Source organism: Rhyacophila brunnea, unplaced genomic scaffold, assembly GCF_057557595.1.
Source record: "Rhyacophila brunnea isolate RB1 unplaced genomic scaffold, BYU_Rbru_1.0 scaffold_8, whole genome shotgun sequence".
In the NCBI taxonomy this organism is placed as follows: Eukaryota; Metazoa; Arthropoda; class Insecta; order Trichoptera; family Rhyacophilidae; genus Rhyacophila; species Rhyacophila brunnea.
Window position 1 is genome coordinate 6,963,492 of NW_028233350.1, and position 9,390 is coordinate 6,972,881.

General features: G+C 30.8%; 1 protein-coding gene across 3 annotated transcripts in view; it reads right to left on the reverse strand.

Moving 5' to 3' along the window:
- Prosap (SH3 and multiple ankyrin repeat domains prosap) overlaps positions 1–9,390 on the reverse strand; it is a 349,544-nt gene that overhangs the window by 324,236 nt on the left and 15,918 nt on the right. The gene's annotated exons all lie outside the window — the stretch shown is intronic.

Consider the following 9,390-nt stretch of genomic DNA (forward strand, 5'->3'; position numbering starts at 1 on the left):
AACCGATAGAAAATGTCGATAGAAAAAAATCATGCAGGTTTTTTCACTATTCAAGTTTTTTCGCATGGCAGCTTTGCTGAACACACAAAAGTCGACAACCGACAAGAGATGAGCGGACAGATATCGAAAACAATCACTTAGCATTGCAACGCAACAAGAATAAATAATTGAATTTCTTTAAACCCCGCGCATAAAATTAATCTATATCTGTTGTCTTTTTTTATGCGTACAAAAACAATGGATACAAGAAAATGTTTCCACTAATTAGTTGCGGTATCGTTCACGTCTTGCGAGGTGTGAATATTCGAGTTATATTTGTGGACCAATGAAGGCTATATTTTTTTTATAAGCATAGTAATAAATTACGTAATGCAAAATATAAAAAGTCGTCTCGGACACTTTCTTAGCGTGTATTTCAACATTTAATAAAACCATTTTTATTGAATACCTACACATTATTAAGTAAGTATCATACTTATAATATACATACATACCTATATTCACCGGTTAGTAAATATTTATAATCAGTGTTGCTTACATACAAACTTATCTTGCCAGAAGGGAAATGGAGTTGAGTAATAATTTTATTTGGGTAAGTAGGTAGACTAATTTAGTTGTGTAAAAAAATACCATTTATGGTCCTTGTAGGTCATGGATTTACAAAAGTTTTTTTTTCATTTAGTAATGAAATAATACTACATACCATCTAGATTTATTTTTAATTATTATATGGCAAAATAATTAGGTACCTGTGATGAAAATAAATAATAAAATCTGTCAGAAAATAGTTTCCATCTTAGAACCTGATTTAAATCAAGGCAGTTACTGGACGTTATTTTGATTTACAGATGGCGTCAGGATTACTGGGACAGATATGTAGCGTAGGTATAGGGAAATATTCGCGAGATGAATAAGTTGTGTGTTCGAAACCCACTAGGTCAGACTTTTTATAATATTTCATAATCTACCTAAGTGTTTTTGAAGCCGAATGATTTTTAGTTTCGATAAAAGAATGTAAAATTTTTGCATTTTGTGTAGGTATATTCAGCAGGGCTTCAAACTGTTATTTTTTTTTTCGTTTCGCTTCAAGTAAAATATAATATTATTATATCGGTTCTGTTCCGGTTTTCGGTTTAGCTGCGAGTGATTAATTTTTAAATGTTTTTATTTGTAGTAAAATAATATTTTCTACCATAATTTAGAACATTTTGTGGTACTCGTATGATAAGCCCGGCGCCACGCTCCAAAACCAATGGTAATGCTGCACCGCACGGCCATAGCCATGTTTTAAAAAAAATACTATATCATAAATTATGAGAATTATGTCGAGATGAGTCACGAGTAACTAAACGAGAAACCGATACTATTTTTCCGTTCGGTTCCGACAAAAATAACGGTTTTTCCGGTTTTCGGTTCAGTTCCGGTTAAAAAAAAAATTAGGCGGAAGAAATCGGTTCTATTTGTTATTAAATTAAACAATTTACACCTACATACTACACGTTTTGATTAATTCTAGAACGTTTTTATTAGCTCTTGTTTGTCCAGTACAAATCTTGCAATCGATTTTTAACTAACCTCCCGACTAGTTAGACATTTGAAACTTTTAGAATATATCAGAACACGACGACAATGCATTCTTTTAATATTTTAGCCATCTTTAAGCAGAATTGAATTCATTTTCAGTTAATTCTGTTTTGTATGGAAAGTTATTTCAGAAAAATCCGTAAAAAGTAAAAGACTATTATTGGTTGCTAAAGGGGTGGTCCTAGCAACTAAATTATTAATATATACGTGCGTTACTATGGAAATCAAAATGAAACTTCAATTGATCAATATGACATTTCAGTATTCTATATTTGTTTGTTTTTTTATTTTTCAAGTACAAGTTTGAGCATATTGAGCATAATAATTCAACAGAAAATTTAAAAACGTTGTAGGTATATAAAAATTTCTTTTTATCTTGTAATTATGATTATTATAACTTTCATTATGTAAGTACTTACATATTATAATATCATGAAGCAGGTATTTTTATCTCAAATTAAAATAGGGGGTATTCGCAAGATCAAATTTATTTTCAGATAAGAAAGCAGGAGGAATGCGTTTATCTTCCCTATTCTTGGCTTTTGCCAGGTATTTTTAATTTCCATCGCATTGTGAATACCTTATAAAATAAACGAACTTGGGTGTCGACCACGGAAAGCTAACTATAAAGCTTTTACGGATTATTATTATCCAAGTCGCAGGGCAGGGATGGCAAAAAGGAAAAAAATAATAATTTTCAAACATAAAAATTTATTTCCACCTTAAACAAGTAATACTTGTTAACATACGTATATACGTACTAGGTACTTACATAATTTAAATTCTAAATCATTTCAATCTTGACTTTTGGTCTACAATAAATACGTTGTCAAATTGCCTTATAATCATTTGTTTAGGCATAAAGACATGACTTTCCAATATATTTACATACATTAACAGTCTCTTATAATATGATAGAAAACATTATATTATAAGCTTAGCTTATTACAAGATTTTTATGAACATACTATGTATTATAATATATATAGTTCAACTACGGTTATTCTTCATTTTTTAATTACATATATATGTGTAATAGGTATATATGAGGTATCATCACCTTTTAAAAGCCATGTACATAATTAAAATAAATATACATAAGAAGTAATTTTATAAAATTATTTACTGTTTTAATAGTTAAGTGTCGTCAAAATTTATGACACTTATAATGGATATTGCTGTGATTTTAAAATATCAAAAGATGTTTTGGATACCTACCTAAATGATTTCAGTTTCTTCAATAAATATAATAAGTCATATTATTATTACTTAGGATTAATAATATCCCCATTGTGCGTATAAAATCACAAATTCATATTGTTTTAATTTTAAATGACATTGACAAAATGAACATGAAAAAAAATGTTTTAATTAAAACGCACGCCAACTTCAAGTCAAGCAAAATTTGACACCCTTTGATGCGTTTAGAAATACCGACGATGTGTCGATAAACGGCAAACATTTGCAGGCCAACGAAAATGTAGCCCTCTTCACATTGGTGAGCACAACAAACATTTGTCTGACTTGGCCCGTCGTGTGGGCCCAGCAAAAGAAAATAAGTTAAAGGTAGAAAAAATATAATTTGTTGACATATCGGTATTCATAGAAAACAAAGAGCCACAATACCAAATATTTTCCCGATGTATAGAATAAAATATCAAAGATCGATATAATAACAATAACATAAGTCGTATTAAAAGCATATAAAAATAAAAAAACGTAATGTTACAGTATAATTATAATTGCCTACATAATTGTCAGGTGAAAAATAAATACTGTAATTATATGTAACACTTTTAAATACAATTCTCGTTAAGTGGTAATTTTACTTATACAATTATTGAAAGCAGTGTTTTGACTACCAATGCGATGATCGCAGGAAATTTAAAATTTTCCATGCTATTATCAAAATTGAATCAATGTTATCTATCACATGGCAGTGATTTTATTATACATTTCGGCTGAAATATTGCAATGCGATGATCGCACTCAGTCGCATTGAATGTGTACATTCAAATGGCAGTGATTTTACTTGTGTGATGATCGCATAGCAGGTAAGTACCTGATACATGCATTATAATGTAACTGTTCATCGAATATATTTTGATTTTAAAATTTATAATTTTATATTATTTATTCTGCAGTCGCATTGAACAAAAAACATTGGAAACATACTCGTAAAGTGTTCGCAAGTAGGTAAATAAATGTCATATTTTTTTTATTATACAACAAAATATAAGAAATCATATATGTATTTTTGTTGACTTGTCAATATTTTACGAAAATAGAAATTGACTTCTGTGTTGCCAGAGCCTTCAAAAAATGCAATGCAATGATCGCTTAAGTAAAATCACCACTTTACATTTTTTAACATAAACGAATAATTATCTTTGGGGTTGTCCATAAACTACGTCACACGATTTGGAGTATTTTATGACCACCCCTATCATTAGGTAGTGCATGTTCCGGTCGTTTTTTTAAACGTCACAATTTCTACAATTCCCCTACCCCCATCAGATTCGACACAAATCGAATAATCACGTATCAAAACGCATTATTCCCATTACGGCGTGACGTCATACATGGACGACCCCTTATATGATTAAACATTTGTTTTAAAAATAATGAATACCTGTTTAAAAAAATACTGACCTCGAATAATTAATAAAATCCTAAAGAGGGTAAAAAATACTTTTTTCTTCCATTAGAAAAAAATGGTTACATTTAGGTGAATGTAATACTTAATTAGTGTTACAACGTGTTAATTATTATTAATATACTGTTTTATATCATACTAAACAAAAAAAAGGAAAGAAAATGCTTCCTTTATGAGATCATTTATCAAGGCTATAATTTTTTTACGACCTGGCTTTTTGCTGTGTAGGAGGGCGGCACATTACTTAAATACAAAATAGTAATATTTAAAATTTTTAAAATGACGTACGAGAAAATGTTTCAATATAAAACACTTTATCATTGTATTATTTCGCATTAAAATTAGCGTTAAATTTCGTGTAACGGCAGTAAAATAGAATTTGAACACGTAAAACATTGCTTCTCGGTTCATTAGCTTTAACTCCAACAAAAATAAACTGGAAGAGTTCACAAACAGTGATTAATTACACTCAGTGAGCTGTCGATTGTTTAAATTAGTAAAATACCCCAAAGATACCGACTTTAAAAGTAATTAAAACACAAACTTTTTTATTAGAGTACAAATAATAATATTCTGTTAACATTCCAAACGATAATGAAATAACTTGCAAATAGTTTTTGGTTAAAATGTATATTTTTGGCCACAGTAGGGTGATATTTGATGTTAAGTGACATTAGGGTACCTCCGACGACTTTCTGAGTTATATATACGAGGTATAAATGAGAACTCTGCCATTCTGGGCAGTGCTGACATGTGTGTCCCTGATAACTATATTAGAAATAGAGACCATCAGTTGTTTATTCACCCAAGGTGCAGAACCAACCTGCCACTGGTAATGCCAATTGGGAGAGCGATAACTATGTTCAACGAAATTGCTTCGGGTGTTGATATATTCCACCTACGTGAGAATGAGTTTAGGTGGATGTTGTTTTATAAATTCTTAAAATAGGGTCTGCTTAACTCATCCGGTGTACTTCCTTGTACCTATCTAATTTATCTACTGATATATCTCTTTTTTATGTAATACTGTTATATTTATATTTCTTTGTTTCTAAATGTCATGTTGTGAACGTCTTAAACTTATAATTTGTAATGTCCACAATATGTTAAAAAAAAATGAATTGAATTGAATTGAAAATATAACTTGACAGGAGAGGATATGGTCAATTTTATTTTGTTCTTGTTGGAAGTTGGATAGAAAGTGTATATAAATAAAGCTAAATTAAATGGTCACATGTACATTGTACGTAAAACATTTCACCGTGGCACAGATCGCCGTGAGCTTTGATCCGAAAGAAATGACTGTATAGGTACTATACTGTCTCCATTTTTTTTAGATTCAATATAAACATTAATTCATACATAATTTTAAAAAACACTTTCTGAGAGAATTATTATAACCAATAAAAAAAATCTTTTTTTGAAAAAAGTAAGCCACCCCGGCGGGGAATCGAACCATGCATCTCCCGGGTTTACGCCCCATCCGTGCATTACCACTATGCTACGCAGTGACATACTAATTGCGACAAATTTTAACTATTGGTCAATTTTAATACCTACTCATGAGCGCTCTTAAAAATCAATTTGTTTTTCAAAATTATGTATGTTCAATAATTAAATCTTGTGAATTATTCGTTGAATAAAAGAAATAATTAATTATAAACATTAATTCAATTTTCATAGCTGATTTTGGCAAAATTCGTGAATTCAAGAATGAAAACCAAACCTAACCTAACAAATAATCCAGTATATCGGCTATTTTCGAAATTTGTTTGCTGCTGGTTTCCTGTAAAGTGTAAACCGACAAGAACCGTGTTTTATTTAGACATGAATTTTATGTCAGTACTATACGACCCAAAGAGGTTGGACGGTCTTTAATATACGGCCATATATTTCCGATACAACATTTTATGGTAAAGTGTGATACGGCGAACTGCATACGTACACGTTTCCAGACGCATACAGACAACTTATGGTATTGAGGAATAAGTCGGTTGGTGCTAAACGTGAAACGACATACCTACCTACCTAGTTCTATTTGACGTAGACATTATTTCACACCAATATTAAACAGCTTAAAATTTACTAATAACTTGGGCTCTGATAGATTCATAGAATGTCAATAAACAGCTGACATTCGGGCAAACAGTGTACAGCGTGCGTGTGCAGGTAACGTCACTAGCGGAAATATATTTGAACAAATCTGACACCTGTCAAATAATTACGTATTTTAAACCAGAAATCAAATAAATGCAGTTACTTGACAAAAAAAAATATTTTGACTGTCAGTGTACGTTAAACAATTTTACAGCGAAATCTGGAATCTCCGAGGCACACAGTTTTTGAGACACTGATTTATAAAAATAATAAACTTTAGCGGTATTAAACACGTTTTATTATTTTCAAACTGTCGACATATATGTGGATACTAGATTGGCATGCCTATATATTGTAATAAATAAAATTTCATTGCTATCTCGATAAAAAATAATATACGAATAAATCAAACACTGTAGGTGTATAATGTATATTAAGTTTACTATACCACTGATAAAGCAACCATTAAATTATTTATTTCTAATTATTCAATTTATATTATGCAATGTTCATCATTGTACAACAATTAAAAAATATTTTTATGTCGGGAAATGGAAATTTAAAATTGATATAAATAAATTATGATCGCGGAAAGCAAAGTTTACTTGTCAATCAAATCACATTTTGATACTGACGCTATTGTCGAACAAGAACTTCCTGTCCACGTGTTAAAACTGTGAACTAACAATCCCCTCCAGTACAGCTAATGGCACTTCCGTTTTCAAATGAGAAACGCCCCCAAATGTATCATTTCATTTTACGCTCCCATGGTATACGGATCTATCGATTTACGTAATTTGAAGCTTTTTATAATAAAAATATGTCTAAAACGATCTGAAGTGATGTTAGAATTATTATTAGTAAAATTTTGATTTATTGTGAAGAAGAAAAAAAGTCGCATCTAAAAGGAGAGCCGATACATTAATTAAACACGCCTCTAGCACGTGCTGCCGCCATGATAGGTATACCTATCACTGAGAAGTCTTCTATATGCGACTACAGCGACTTCCTGTTATCGCCGATTTCTTGTTGTCAGACAGTAAGTACCTAGTTCGATTTATGTAACTTCGACAAAGTATGTACGAGTGCAAAGAAATTCAAACTATTGAGCATGTTTTGAGGACACACTCGCTGTATACCATCCGAGAAGGACTGAATCGAAACTCCGCAGATGTTTAGTTGTCAAAGTGTTTGTAAGATTGGTTCTTTCATTGTATTATTGACAACCTGTCGCCATACAGACGAATACGTTTATCGTTAAAAAAAACATTTATTTACTTTACATTATTACAAATTTATTGATTTGCCATTGGGAAATAATCACGAAACAAAAACACACAAGACGGACTTACAAGATTATTAATACGTAGGTACCTACTTCAAAACAATAAATATGTTATGTCTCTAGATTCTAATATGATAAAATAAATACGGTGTGGAATTTATTTTTAGCTAAGTAATTAATTGCCGCCAAAAAGTTCACAGATAGCCAAGACAAATCCACCTCACCTCACAGCCACTGGGATTGTACCCCATTTTTACTTTCAGTTTCACAATTTAATACTTATACACTCTAAAAGTAATAATATTTCAAATATATTAAAAAAAAAGACTACAAAATAAAATACATTATTAATAGACTGTCCACACACAAGTTGACAACACCGTAAACACGGCGTAACTCAGTACGATGAGAAAGACTAATAATAGGTACTATGAAGCCGTTGTTGTTAAGGTGACGCATCAGTGAAACGGCAAATAATTTTCAACTGTAGGCGCGACGAAATTTTGGACTCGCTCGCATTCAGTGAGAGAACGTCGAGCTAGAAACACGTCACTTTGCTTCGTGATGGCGACGGGCCAATTAATTCTTAAATCGTGTAAAGATGACTAAAAACGTTACCCATTTACTTTAAAAAGAAAACATGTCAATGAATATATTATTATTGTTACTAATAGAACAATAAACAGAACATAAAATAGACGTATGTTGGATTTATATGACAAATAATATTTCGTTTAGAGAAGTCATTTGCACCCGCGACCCGCAATCCGCGCATCGCCTAGCAACGATCTTTTTAGACCATGCCTCAACTGATGTACGGCAACTATAACACAAGCAACGATTTGTGGTAAAATAAATTGTGATATTAAAAAACAAATATTTTAAAATGTTGTCAACTTTATCGGTGTGTGTTGTGGCTTAATAAACAATAATTAATAAAATAACTTTGAATGCATAACTATAACAACCAAAAAAGTAAAATGTACAATAATATACATAATATTATGGCAAATATATGGACAAAATTTCTTTATCACAACATAAGTATTTATAATATATCAATAATATTTGGATTAAAAAACTAAAATTCACGACACAGTTAAGAGATAATAAATATGTTAATGTTAAATTACATTTTTTTAATAATATCATATATTTTAGTGTTGCATTATTTAGTTTCCTTTACAAAAATCCATTCGATAAAAATTATTGAATAATAGTTTTTTAATATGACAATCCAACAATAATATGTCTTGTATTTCACTTGTAAGTAGTACACCCGATCCTCTTTTTGCACGGGGGATACGTTCCGAAGACTACCGTGCGAAACAAAACCATGTAAAAAAGATAAGGTGCCCATACAAAAATGGTAGATAGGTTCCATTACTCAAAATCAATTCAAAATTCGAAATTCTTGAACTCAAAAATAAATCGAATTTATTTATTATTTATACATTAAAATATGTAGACTTTATTAAAAATACATAGTTTTCGATTTAAATTAAATTTAGCACAGGTAAATATATCTCGTTACTTTACAATAAACGTGTCCGTTTACTGCTGTTTTTCTCTGACAAAAAATCACTCTCATTGCTGGAAATATTTTTATTGACGCTGCGCGTCTCTCGTATCGAACCCGAAGTGACTGACTAGTGGCGCCATGTATGTACTTATGTATTTCTGGGCGGCATCCGGTGACAACATATGTATGTTGTCACCAACCAGTGGCGTGCGGTCCATTGCAACGCATTTTTTTTTATAAATATGT